Source organism: Trichechus manatus, unplaced genomic scaffold (genome assembly GCF_000243295.1).
Source record: "Trichechus manatus latirostris isolate Lorelei unplaced genomic scaffold, TriManLat1.0 scaffold00129, whole genome shotgun sequence".
In the NCBI taxonomy this organism is placed as follows: domain Eukaryota; kingdom Metazoa; phylum Chordata; class Mammalia; order Sirenia; family Trichechidae; genus Trichechus; species Trichechus manatus.
Genome location: NW_004444065.1, coordinates 877,448 through 891,104, shown reverse-complemented (window position 1 = coordinate 891,104; position 13,657 = coordinate 877,448).

The window sequence follows — 13,657 nt, the reverse complement described above, 5'->3', positions numbered from 1 at the left end:
TCTGACAGAGACTGGAGGAACCCCCCCGAGCCATGACCCCCAGACACTCTGCTAACTCAGAACTAAAGCCACTCCGAAAGTCCACCTTTCAGTCAAAGATTAGACAGCCCTATAAAACAAACAATAACATATGTGAGGAATGTGCTTCTTAGAGCAATCAAGTATACGAGACTGAATGGGCAACACCTGCCCATAAGCAAAGAGGAGAAAGTAGGAAAGGACAGGAAAAGTGGAAGAATGGAAACAGGGTGGTGGTGGGGGGGGTGGAGTGCTGACACATTGTGGGGGTTGCAACCGATGTCACAAAACAATTCGTGTACAAATTTTTAAATGAGAAACTAATTTGCTCTGTAAACTTCACCTAAAGCACAATAAAATAAATTTAAAAATAAACAAACCAAGGTTTGAATTCTCTCCAACTCCACCTTAAAATCCCTTCCTAGGTCAGAATTCAGGGAAACATCCTTAACACTTTTTTTAGATAGTGACCTCTCTCTGTCAGGGGGAAGGAAGACACTTCAGTTTTCTTCTCAACTTCTTGTTAGTTAGAAGTCAAGAGAACATTAAGGCAGTTGTTTCTAATACAAATACAAACTGAAGCAGGCAAGTGAGGAAGTTTTCACCTGGTGACAAAAAATGACAAAAGTAACAGTACTGTGAATTTTGAGTAAAGTTCAATTTATTTAATTTTACCATTCATTATTCTGAGATTATCTTTATGTTTTCATGTTAAGATAGTCTTAATTCTGTGGCATTATAATAATAACAGGTAGAAGGCGTTTTGTTTTGTTTTTTTGATGTTTTGCTTCTTAAATAATGTCCTCACTTGGCAAAATAAGTTCACAAAGCTACCAGAACAGGAGCTACTGATCAGTGGTGCAGGATGAAGAAATGCTCACAGTGAAGACACCATTTTCTTCTCATAAGTGTGTAACCCAGTGGTCAGGGCTGAGTCAGCAATTCTCAGTCTATCATGTAAGCAGCCCACTCTGCCATAATACTGTGTGAAATTTTTCTAAGAACAACTAAATGCCTATGTGGGGTTTACATTAACTTTACCCAAAGAATTTGGTCTTTGTCCTTGATTACTGAGAGATAATCTCTAAAAAAAAAAAACTTTGAAATTTTAATTGTCTTCGATAAGGTCTCCAGACCACATCTAACTACCAGGTTAGGTGAGGTAATAAGGTGACTCTGGGGTGGCTAGCCCTGGTAGTGCAGTGGTTAAGAGCTTGCCTACTAACCAAAAAGTTCAAATCTACCAGCTGCTCCTTGGAAACTCTATGGGGCAGTTCTACTCTATCCTATAGCATCACTGTAAGTTCAAACAGGTTTGCTTTTAGTTTTTAGGGGTAGGCTCCAGCTAGGTCAGACATAATACTTTATGATCACCTCATGATATTGACTGACTTCAGGGGAGAGGGGCTGGAGTTTGCATTATGTAATGAGACCACCAATAAAAGCTCCAGACATAGAAGCTCCATGGACTTCCTGGTTGGTAACAAACATCTATGCACATGGGAGGGTGTGCACCCTTTAGGACACAGAAACTCCAACCTGGGAACCCTCCAAAGACCTTGTTCTATGTGTTTCTTCATTTGTATTTTTTGCTATAATAAAGCTGTAATCATAAGAATAGCACTTTCCGTGAGTTCTCTGAGTTCTTCCAGTAAATTATCGAACCTAAAGGAGTAGTGGGAGCCAGCAGGTCAGAAGTGAGGGAGCCCAAGGGGAGCAGGAGAGGTGGGACTTCTCAGCTTGTAGCTGGAATCCTGAAGGGGGCAGAAGGAAACCCTAGCAGGTCAAGTGAGGGAAGCCCCAGGGACTCCCAAGCTTGCAGCTGGCAACTGAAGTATTAGGCTGACTTGGCAGTCTGGTGGATGGTGTCCTTTTAACGTGTGAGCTCTGACCTACCTCTAGGTGACTAGGGTCAGAGAAAGAAGTGCTGCATAGGCAGCTGGTGTCAGAACTGAATAAAGAAGTAAAAAGTGGGGATTTAATTGATCCTCACAAAGTATAGATTTTTATTTGATGTTTGATTTTTTGACACAGAGCCTATCAATAAGAAAATGGTTAAACATACCATAGAATTAGGGATATCATGCACAAGTTATAAGGAATGAGGTTGATATAAACATATGATAGGGAAAGCTCTTCCCAACAAAGTATTTTATGAAAAAAGTGTATTAGGTACCTAGTGATACATAACAAACTATTCCAAAACTTAATGGATTAAGACAACAAACATCTATTATCTCCCAACTAGGGATCAAGAATCAGGTGCAGCTTAGTGTCTCCGAGAAGGATGCAATCAAAGTCTTGACCACAGCTAATCATCTCAAGGTTTGCATGGGGATCAATCTGCTTCCAGCTCACTTCTGTGGCTGTTGGCAGGCCACAGGACCTCTCTTCTGTTGCCCAGAAACATCAGCTTCTTGCCATGTGAACCTCTCCCTAGGACAGCTCACAACATGACAGCTGGCTTTCCCCAGAGCAAGGGCTGTAAAAGTGAGAGAGCAAGACAGAAGCTAGAGTCTTTTTGTAACCTGCAGAGTCTTTTTGTAACCTACAGTCTTTTTGTAACCTAATCTTGGAAGTGACATTCCATCAATTTGCCGTATCCCATTGATTAGAAGCAAGTTACTAATTAAGTCCAGCCCACATTCATTTACATGCATATACAAATCCAGCTCTCAAATGGTTTATGGGGGAAAGGACCTGGAAGGCACACAGTGGGAGGGAAAAAAGAACTAATCTGTTGCCACTGACCTTTCGTTTAGCAGCGGAGCTCTAACCGGTTGCTGTTGAGTCAATTCTGACTCACAGCAACCCTATAAGACAGAGTAGAACTACCCCATAGGCGTGGGCGGAAGGCCGGGGGAAGTAGGGGACAAAGAGGAAGGAATGGTGTTAAGAAGAACTTTCACTTATTTGCATTGTTTGATTTGTTTTACCAGACAGTACTAAAGTATTACATGCATAATTGAAAATAAGTACAAACTCAGAAAAACACTCAATGGGTTCAATAAATCACTCCCATTTGTAGCAAAAACACCTTTCCTCCCCTCTCCCCAAATTTTTAAAAGGAAAGAATATTTAATGGTCATTGAAATGTTCTCCTTCTGACATTGAAAGAAGTCCTTAAGAATATCTGTAGTTTACATTATAGTCTACATGTGAAGGTGAAATAAAGCAGTGGACATTCAGTTTGGAATTGATTCTTCTAAGTTTAACGTTGTAGTGATGGCTTTTAATTGTCTTTTTGTTAGATATGGCTGGAAGTATCTACTCAGGTTATCAATGGGATCCAAGAAGGCAAAAGCAAAAAACAAAACAAGCCCAATGCCGTCAAGTCTATTTTGACTCATAGCAACTCTAGGGCAGAGTAGAACTGCCCCCATAGGATTTCCAAGGAGCGGCTGGTGGATTCAAACTGCCGACCTTTTGGTTAGCAGCTGAGCTCTTAACCACTGTGCCACCAGGGCAAAGAGCAGGAGTTAAATGGAGAGCCTTCTTGGGAAGGTAATTTTTGAGTTTTTTTTTTTTTTTTCCATCTTCCTGAGATGGAATATAATTTTTCACTGATAGGCCTAGAGATGCCTGGGAAATACAATGTGCTATTTTGCATATAAAACAATAATGATAAAGTTGTCTAACACCTTTTGGATACTTAAAGTATGCCAGGCTTTGTGCTGAGAGCCTTACATGTGTTATCTCATTTAATCCCAACACCCCTATGAAAAAGGCACTACTATTACCTCATTTTTCAGTTGAAGATGCTAAGAGAGGTGAGGTAAATGGCTAAAGGTCACACAGCAGGAAGTATCCAGCTAGAATTCAAACAGAGGTCTAATCCAAGGTCCTTGCTCTTGCCCTCATCTGGAGAAATGAGGCCTGTCAAGCAGGAGGCCAATGACTAACCACAAGAACAGGAGCAGACTGCCTAGCAGGCAGGGTAGAAAGCAATGATCAAATAAAACTATGTCTATTTCCATCTGTTTATTTTTCAGACCATTTGCCTGCCCAGGGTTTTGGATATCAAGGTCTGGAGTCCCATACTCTGAGAGAGTAGATGTAGTTTTACTCAGGCCCTATGTCAGCACCCAGAAAAAGCACAGCTGTGGCATACATACTTTATATTGTTACACTGAGAGATTCCTCTGGCACCAAATGAGGAGTTGAATATTTTCTTCTATCAATGTCCCCTAACCAAGACCAACAGTAAAAAAAAGGGAGCCTCACACAAACCAAAGATACTTTTGCCATTGGGAGATACATGTTAAGGAGAATACATCTATAGTATAATTGAGGCACTGGTGGTTCAGTGGCAGAATTCTCACCTTCCATGTGGGAGAGCCTGTTCATTTCTGGCCAATGCACCTCATGCACAGCCACCATCTATCTGTCAGTGGAGGCTTGCCTGTTATGATGTTGAACAGGTTTTAGTGAAGCTTCCAGACTAAGACAGGCTAGGGAGAAAGGCCTGGGATCAACTTCTGAAAATCAGCCAACAAAAATTCTTTGGGTCACAATGGTCCAATCTGCAACTGGTCATGGGGATGGAGCAGGACCGTGCAGCATTCTGTTGTGCATGGTGTTGCCATGAGTCGAGGACCAAGTCAACAACAGCTGACGACAACAACAACATACCATGTAGCATGCCCAGAGAACTCTGAGGCACTAACCCATTAACAAACACATGAATATTTTTGCATCAAAACATAAATATCCAGAAATCAAGTGAGATAAATAAAAAATATGAATAATCTTACTTGAGTTCTAGTCAAGTTTTGTCATCAAATGACATTGTTGCAAACTTATAAAAAACAGTTTCAAAACTATTGGAATTTCAGAATTCCCGTGAATCAGAATCGACTCAATAAGCAACAAACTGGTTTTTACTGATAGGAAAAGGGGTAGATGAGAACCAATGAGTCATGGGTAAATACTCCATTAATTAATTGACTTATATAGAATTTGTACCTAATGACCTCTGTACCCTTTGGAAAATACTTCACTAACTGGGGACATCCCTCTCACCTCCCCTTTGGCCTCAGGGGAGAGGCAGTGCTCTGCAATTTCCCAATGTCCCCCTAGTGGGGGCAGGCCCTTTCCTTGATTCCCTAAGCATAGCTGAGACAGGCTGGAAGGGAAGTGTAGCACAGGGAGTCACTTTAAACTGCTGCTAGAAGTGGCTACTCTTAGAGCCACCATTCCTAGTCCCTTATGACACTGCCTTGGCTGCCTCCCTGTTTGGATCTTATCTATATTCATGCCTCAAGGTCCACGCCAAAATCCCAACAAGGACCCAGATGAGGAAAAGTTCTTCCCCTTTAGTTCCTGCCCCTACTCCATGGTCAATTTTTGCACCAGAGTAATTTATAACTACTATTGGTGGCACAGTGGTTAAGAGCTTGGCTGCTAACCAAAAGGTCAGCAGTTTGAACCCACCAGCCGTTCCTTATGAGACAGAACCCCTACAGTGCTGTATTCTTTACCTGGCTTCCTCCCCTACAGTGCTGTATTGCAAAACTGTTCCCTTTGCTAGACTCCCACCCCTCAGCTTTGCATCTGAATCCTACTTTTGCTTGGAGGTTAAATGTAAACCCCATTTCACCTGTGTAGTATGATTAAGAAGGTTGCTGACGTAACCTGTATGAACTCCCTAATTGTAAACCCCTTTAAAAGTAACCTGCCCACCCTTGGGGAGCAGTCTTGACAGCACTAAGCACGACTGACTCAATTTCCTTGTACAATGAAATAAAGGTGCCTTTTTGTTCTCCCACCTTGGTCTCTCGTTTACTGGCCAATATGAGTCATGCTGAGTAAGAACCTGGGGTTTCCATCTGGTAACATTTCAAAACCCTATGGGGCAGCTCTACTCTGTCCTATAGGGTCATTATGAGTTGGAATCAACTCAACGGCAACGGGTTTGGTTTGGTTTTTGGCCTTTATTCAGGTTGGAGCTCCCTGCGTGTTAAAAAAGTTTACACTCTACTAATAACCTAAAGGTTAGCGGTTCAAACCCATCTACCAGAACCGAAGAAGAAAGGCCTCATAATCTGCTTCCATCAAGATTTGTTGTTGTTGTTGGTTGCTGTGGAGTCAATTTCTGACTCATGGCGTCCCCATGTGTGCAGAGTAGAACTGCTTCACAGGGTTTTCAAAGCTATCAACTTTTGGAAGCAGATGGCCAGACCTGCTTCCCAGATGCCTCTGGGTAGGTTCAACTGCCAACCTTACGGCTATTAGTCAAGCACTTACTTGTCTGCACCACCCAGGAAGCCCCAAGAAAACCTCATAGTCTGTAACAGTCTGTAACACATACAGTCGCCCTGAGTTGGAATTGACTCTATGGCAATGAGTTTGGATTTTTGGTTTATTCTGGTGGGTAAGTGAGAGTGGAATTTTGTCTCCCTTCAGAAGAATCTCCACCCTAACCCTACAGGATATGGTTATTCTGAGCTCCAAACACCTCCCCTCTCCTGTGCACTCCCACCCCTCTGGATAATTACAACACAACAATGAACATCAGTACACTCTGGGCTATGGAATCCTAGCTTGCATAACCCACAATTCACTCTGTGCTGAGCTGGAGCTAGTCTTGGTCACTTCTTCAAAGCCCCAGGGGGATATCAGGTCTGCATATCTCTCCTACAGCCTTGAGAGGTTTTGCTTCGAATCTCTAAGTTACTCCATAAACAAGAACATATACACATCTCCAACAATAAAAACCAAACAGAGCACAATCAAAATCTAAAAATAGAAAATAATCCCTTCTCCTGAGGAAGAAACAAGGTTGCAGGGACTTGGTTTTCCTAAAATACCCCTTGACTACAAAACACACTATATTTACATTACAAAATGGAACATTTGGTTTCTCAACCTGAACATGTCTTCTCAGTTGGCTCAGTTTCCCTCAGGAACAATGCTTTTGTGTCTCTAGAGGTGAGAGTGTACCAAAACCACATGCCCAAAGACAAGCTAGTCTTCTTTCAGTCAAGATTACTGCTGAAAGTCTTGTAAGAGTGTCTCCGACTCTGGGCAACTGAAGGCTCATAAAGATCAGGGTACAATCTCAAAGGGTAAGTATGTGTGTCTGTGCATGCGTGTGTACTGTATAATATAAAATTATACTCTGTTCTACATTCTGTTTTATAAACTGACTTCTCCTCTGAAAAATACAATATGCATTTTCTCCCAGATCCTTAAATACGCTTTGAGAAAAGTTTTTAACGGATGCCTAGTAAAAGTGATACAAAAAACATTCTTATAAATAAATATTCATGACAATCTTTATTTCCCAATGTTAAATTCTCAAAAAAAGAACGATGAAAGCAAAGGATAGGAAGATGTTTAAAGCTTTGTCTTCATATTATAAAATTAAGCAGGGCCTTTTCTAAAGAGGAGGTTTAAGAGCATAGACTTTGGTCCCAGATTCTCAACTTTCTGTGTGATCTTGGGCACCTTCCTTAAAGTATTTAAGCCTAAGTTTTCTTTTAGCAATGTAAGGGTATTAGCGATAGTACTAGCAGGTTACTTGTGAGGCACAGCCCCCACAATGTTGTGTTAAAAACTCTGTTTCCTTTGCTAGGCTTCTTCCTCCCCACACACCAACGCCCAGCTTTGCATTTGAATCCTGCTTTTGCTTGGAGGTTATATGTAAACCCCATTGTGCCTGAGTAGTATGATTAAGAATGTTGCTGACGTAACCTGTATGAATTCCCTACTTGTAACCCCTCTTTAAAAGTAACTTGCCTGCTCGCACTTGGTGAGCAGTCTCGGTGGTGTTACCGCAAATCACGAATCTGAGTCGCCTTCTGCAAAAGCCAATACTGAGACAGGGGGGAGGTGAGCAGCAAGAGGTTTTTATTGTGTATCAATATACAGGAGACAGAGGGAAATAAGCTCCTCCAAAAAACCTGTCTCCCCAACTGGAGACTGGCTGAAAGGTTTTATATGGACAGGATTATAGTTTCTCTTCACAGTGGTCACATTCTGCACGTCCAGATGGTCTAACTTCTTACTGGTAATCCTTGCAGGTTATGTGGCACCCTTAGTCATGATTGTCACGACGCAGATGAGTTAATCCTAGTCCATGAGGGTGTTGTAGGGGAAGAACATCACAAAGTTTAGTAAAGCAAAAAGAAAGTTTTATTTGGCATATGTTCAAAAAGGGCAGAAGTGGGAAACGGATAACCATGCTGCCAGAGCTATGTCTGCCCGAATCCAAAGAATATTACAGAATAGGCAAGAATGGGAAAACGGACAAGCATGCTGCCACAGCCATGTCTGCCCGAGTCCAAAGAACAATTACAGAGCCATCAGTATATATTAACATTACAGATGGGCAAAACCATTGAAAAATTAGCCTTTTCAGATCAGCTAGAAACTGTGATCCTACATTTTGAATTGTCTTTCTTAACAATCATTGGTGCAGGTTTCAGTAACAAGAGTCAGGAGGGTCTTCATTGGTCCAACAAATTTCTATTCACTAAATGCTAACAGAAAAAGATAAGAGTGGAAAGTCTTTTGTGTTCTGTTTGATTGGCTTTATGTGAAAGTTTCCCTAAAAGATATTTTCCAAGATTATCTTAGCTATTGTCTTTATACCTCAGGGCCCAGTTGATGTGCCCTTGTGAGTCCTTGTGAGCCCAGCTCCAGCTGGGTCACATTCTCTATGCTCAAGGGGAGAGAATAATAACTCCAATATTATTTCCTAAATCAAGGGTTATCGATTTGTTCTGCCACCCTCGAAGGAGAAACTTTAGCCAATCTTAGTGGAATAGGAAGCGGGAGAAAGAAGAAGAAAAAAAAGAAAATATCATGAGGAAAAGCGGGAGCTAGTAATGGTGGGAAGCAATGGTGGTAATTGAGCTTATGCAGCCTGTTGCAGAAGCAGCAGCTCCAACTGACTCCTTTTCCTTGTACAATGAAATAAAGGTGCCTTTCCTGTTCTCCCACCTCGGTTTCTCATTTATTGACCAAACAAGAGCCTGGGGTTTCCACCTGGTAACACCTGGGGGAACAGAATATTAGAAAAAATTTTTTTTTTTTTTTTTAGTTCTTCAGGGATACTCCCATTAAGCATGGGTAGCTGGATTAAATAACTGCTATTCACTTTGGGGAAACCCTGGTGGCGTAGTGGTTAAGTGCTATGGCTGCTAACCAAAAAGTCGGCAGTTCGAATCCACCAGGCGCTCCTTGGTAAACCCTATGGGGCAGTTCTACTCTGTCCTATAGGGTCGCTATGAGTTGGCATCAACTTGACGGCAACAGGTTTGGTTTTGGGTTCACTTTGGGGATAATGCTTTCCTGTGATCCCAAAAATGAGCAGCTGTTTCCCCAGGATGCAGCCGGAGACACAAAGACAGATATTTCCTGACTGTTGTTTTTGTTTATGTTTCATTTAGCACAAAGCAAAATTAGCTCAAACAGAACTATGGTGTAGGTTCCAACACTATCAACATACTAATATTCCTCGAATGTTTTCCTAAAGCTGCATCCTGATGACTGGTAGAATTCTTTGGAGACGTTCTCCTAGGATCTGCATTGTAGTTACAAAAAAGGATGGGCACGATGCAAGGAGCTCATCTTATTGAACGTATTCATCTTTTTGTCTCAGTTTAAGAGAGTCCTTGTTCCCAAATTACAAAGATGACTCCAAGAATTAAGGCTGCAACCCCAATGTTCTTTTTTGATACATCAATATTCCTAGTGTGTGCACTCCCGAAAACCAAAAAAAAACCCCACTGCCGTCAAGTCGATTCCAACTTACAGCGACCCCATAGGGTTTCCAAGGCTGTAACTCTCTATGGAAACAGACTGCCACATCTTTCTCCCACGGAGCTGCAGGTGTTTTCGAACCGCCAACCTTTCGGTTAGCATTTAATCACTTTACCCACTGCGCCACCAGGTCTCCTAGTGTGGCTGTATCACTTAATACAGTTTTATTCTGAAATTCGTGGTTAAATGTCTATACTGTCGTGCTATGAGACTGTCAGATATTCACAGCTGAACAGTAAGGATATATCCATGGTTTAATTTAGTCCAGAGCTTTGCATTTTTCTAAAAATACTTGATGAAAATGAATAAATTATCTTACTGAACGTGTTCATTTTTTTAGTCTCAATTTTAAAGAGTAAACCTGTCCCCAAATTATAGGGATTTAATTCAAAATCCAAGCCTTTTTACTTTCAATTCTGTGCTCTCTCTACATTTTTGTATTACTTCTCTCTTCCTGAGTACTAAAAAGTAGTTTTTAAAAAGCAGTCATGTCCCAGTGTTGTTTTGTTGTTTTAGGTGCTGTCGAGTTGGTTGCGACTCATAGCGTCCCTATGTACAACAGAACAAAACACTGCCTGGTCCTGAGCGAGCCATCCCTACAATCCTTGCTATGCTTGAGCTCGTCATTGCAGACACTGTGTCATTCCATCTCCTTGAGGGTCCTTCTCTCTTTCACTGACCCTCTTAATAAGCAGGATGTCCTTCTCCAGGGACTAGTCCTTCATGATAACATGTCCAAAGTGCTTGAGACAAAGTCTCACCACCCTTGCTTCTGAGGAGCATTCTGGCAGTACTTCTTCCAAGACAAATTTGTTCATTCTTCTGGCAGTCCATGGTAGTCAATATTCTTCACCAGCACCATAATTCAAAGGCATCAATTCTTCAGTCTTCCTTATTCATTGTCCAGCTTTCACATGCATGTGAAGCAATTGAAACCACCATGGCTTGGGTCAGGTGCATCTTAGTCCTCAAAGTGACATCTTTGCTTTTCAATTCTTTTGCAGCAGATTTGCCCAATGCAATACGGCATTTGATTCCTTGACTGCTGCTTCCACGGGTGTTGATTGTGGATCCAAATAAAATAAAATCCTTGACAACTTCAATATTTTCTCCATTTATCATGATCTTGCCTATTGGTCCAGTTGTGAAGGTTTTTGCTTTCTTTACGTTGAAGTGTGATCCATACTGAAAGCTGTAGTCTTTGATCTTCATCAGTGCTTCAAGACCTCTTCACCTTCACCAAGCAAGTAACGTTGTGTGATCTGCATATGGCAGGTTGTTAATGACTCTGCCTCCAATCCTGATGCCCTGTTCTTCTTCATATGGTCCAGCTTCTTGGATTATTTGTTCAGCATACAGATTGTATAAGTATAGTGAAAGGATATAACCCCGATGCATACCTTTTCTGATTTTAAACCACGCAGTATGCCCTTGTTCTGCTTGAATGACTGCCTCTTTATCTATGTACAGGTTCTGCATGAGCACACTTAAGTGTTCTGGAATTCCCATTCTTTGCAATACTCTCCATAAATTTGTTATGATCCACACAGTCGAATGCCTTTGCGTAGTTAATAAAACACAAGTAAACATCTTCCTGGTATTCTCTGCTTTCAGCCAAGATCCATCTGACATCGGCAATGATATCCCTGGTTCCAGGTCCTCTTCTGAATCTGGCTTGAATTTCTGGCCGTTCCCTGTTGATTTACTGCTGCAGCTGCTTTTAAATGATCGTCAGCAAAATTTTACTTGTGTGTGATATTAATGATATTGTTAGATAATTTCCGCATTCTGCTGGATGACCTTTCTTTGGAACAGGCACAAATATGGATCTCTTCCAGCTTGTTGGCCGGGTAGCTGTCTTCCAAATTTCTTGGCATGGATGAGTAAGCACCATTAGCGCTGCATCCATTTGTTGAAACATCTCAATTGGTATTCCACATGTCACACTAACCCGTTGCCATCGAATTGATTCTAACCCTATAGGACAGAGTAGAACTGCCCCATAGGGTTTCCAAAGGTGGCTGGTGGATTTGAACTGCCGACCTTTTGGTTAGCAGTGAGTTCTTAACCACTGCATCACCAGGGCTTCCATTAACCCGTTGCCACCAAGTCAATTCTGAATCATAAAATTAATTTACGTGGCTCACGAACAACATTTTTAAAAAAATAAAGACTAGAATAGAATAAAATAGAAAACATCAAAATGCATTACATGGTGAGGATAAGTATTATTTCAGAAAACTTATCTTTCAATTATGCATGTGTGTATACTGAATTATGATATCAGATGTATTTCTTATGAGTTGCATTCAACAAGTCTGAAAACCACTGCTCTTAAGAAGAGAAAACCAGGGTGGTTCTTTGAAGTAAATATTCAGTGCAGATAGTTGAAGAGTTTACTCTTAACACTCACGAAACAAATATTCATAAGGCACTTTATAGATGCCAAAGACATTCTGAAAACACAAAGCATGGATAATAATACAAATACTACAGAGTGTCACTACATACAGAGTGTGGGAACAATGAAGCAGGAGAAGCCAACCAGGTCTAATTGGTATTATTTAGTGTTGATAAAGTGTTTTATTTCCTTGGTGATCTTCTGCCTTGTTATTCTACCCATTATTGAAAGTCAGATATTGAAGTCCTCCAACTATTATTGTTGAATTGTCAGTTTCTCTCTTTCTGTCAAAATTTTCTTCATGTATGTTATGGACTGAATTGTGTCCAAAATGTGTGTCAGCTGGGCTAGGCCATGAGTACCAGTACTGTGTGGTTGCCTACCATTTTGTGATCTGATGTAATTATCGTATGTGTTGTAAATCCTAACCTCTATGATGTTAATGAGGCAGAATTAAGAGGCATTATGTTAATTAGGCAGGACTCAATCTACAGGATTAGGTTGTATCTTGAGTCATAATCATAAAATTAATTAAGTGGCTCATGAACAGCATTTTTTAAAAAATAGACTAGAATAGAATAAAATAGAAAACATCAAAATGCATTACATGGTGAGGATAAGTATTATTTCAGAAAACTTATCTTTCAATTATGCGTGTGTGTATAATGAATTATGATATCAAGCTCTTAACCACTGCACCACCAGGGCTCTGTCTTTATCTATAATATTTTTCTTTGTTTTAAAGTCTATTTCATCTCAGTATAGTCACTCTTTCTTTTTTTAAAAAATTTAAGCTTTATTGAGGTATAATTGAAATTCCTCAGTTCCCCCTCCCTCAGCACATGATAATCACTAATCTACTTTCTGTCTCTATGGATTTGTCTGTTCTAGATATTTCATATAAATTAGATCATACAACTTTGTCCTTTGTGTCCAGCTTATTTCTTTTCTTTTCTTTCTTTCTTTAAACATTTTATCACTGTTTAGGCGGGAGTTTACAGAGCAAATTAGTTTCCCGTTCAACAATTTATACACAGCTTGTTTCATGACATTGGTTGCAAACCCCTGACTGTGTCAGCACTGTCCCTCCTTCCACCCTGGGTTCCCCATGTCTATTCACCCAGCTTTCTACCCCTACCGTCCTTCTGCACTTTGCTTTTGGGCAAATGCTGCCCTTTAGGTCTTATATAGTTGATTGTTCTGAGATGTACATTCCTCACTGGTGTTATTGTTTATTTTATAGGCCTGTCTATTGTACGACTCTAATGTGATCTCTGGAAGTGATTGCAGTTCCAAGTTTGAAGGCTGTCTAAGGGCTATAGTCTTGAGGGTTCCACCAGTCTCTATCAGACCAGTAAGTCTAGTCTTGTGTTCAGCTTATTTCACTTAACATGTTTTCAAGGATCATCCATGTCATAACATATATTAAAACTCAATTCAGGTTTATGATTGTTGTTTGTATGTTTTCCA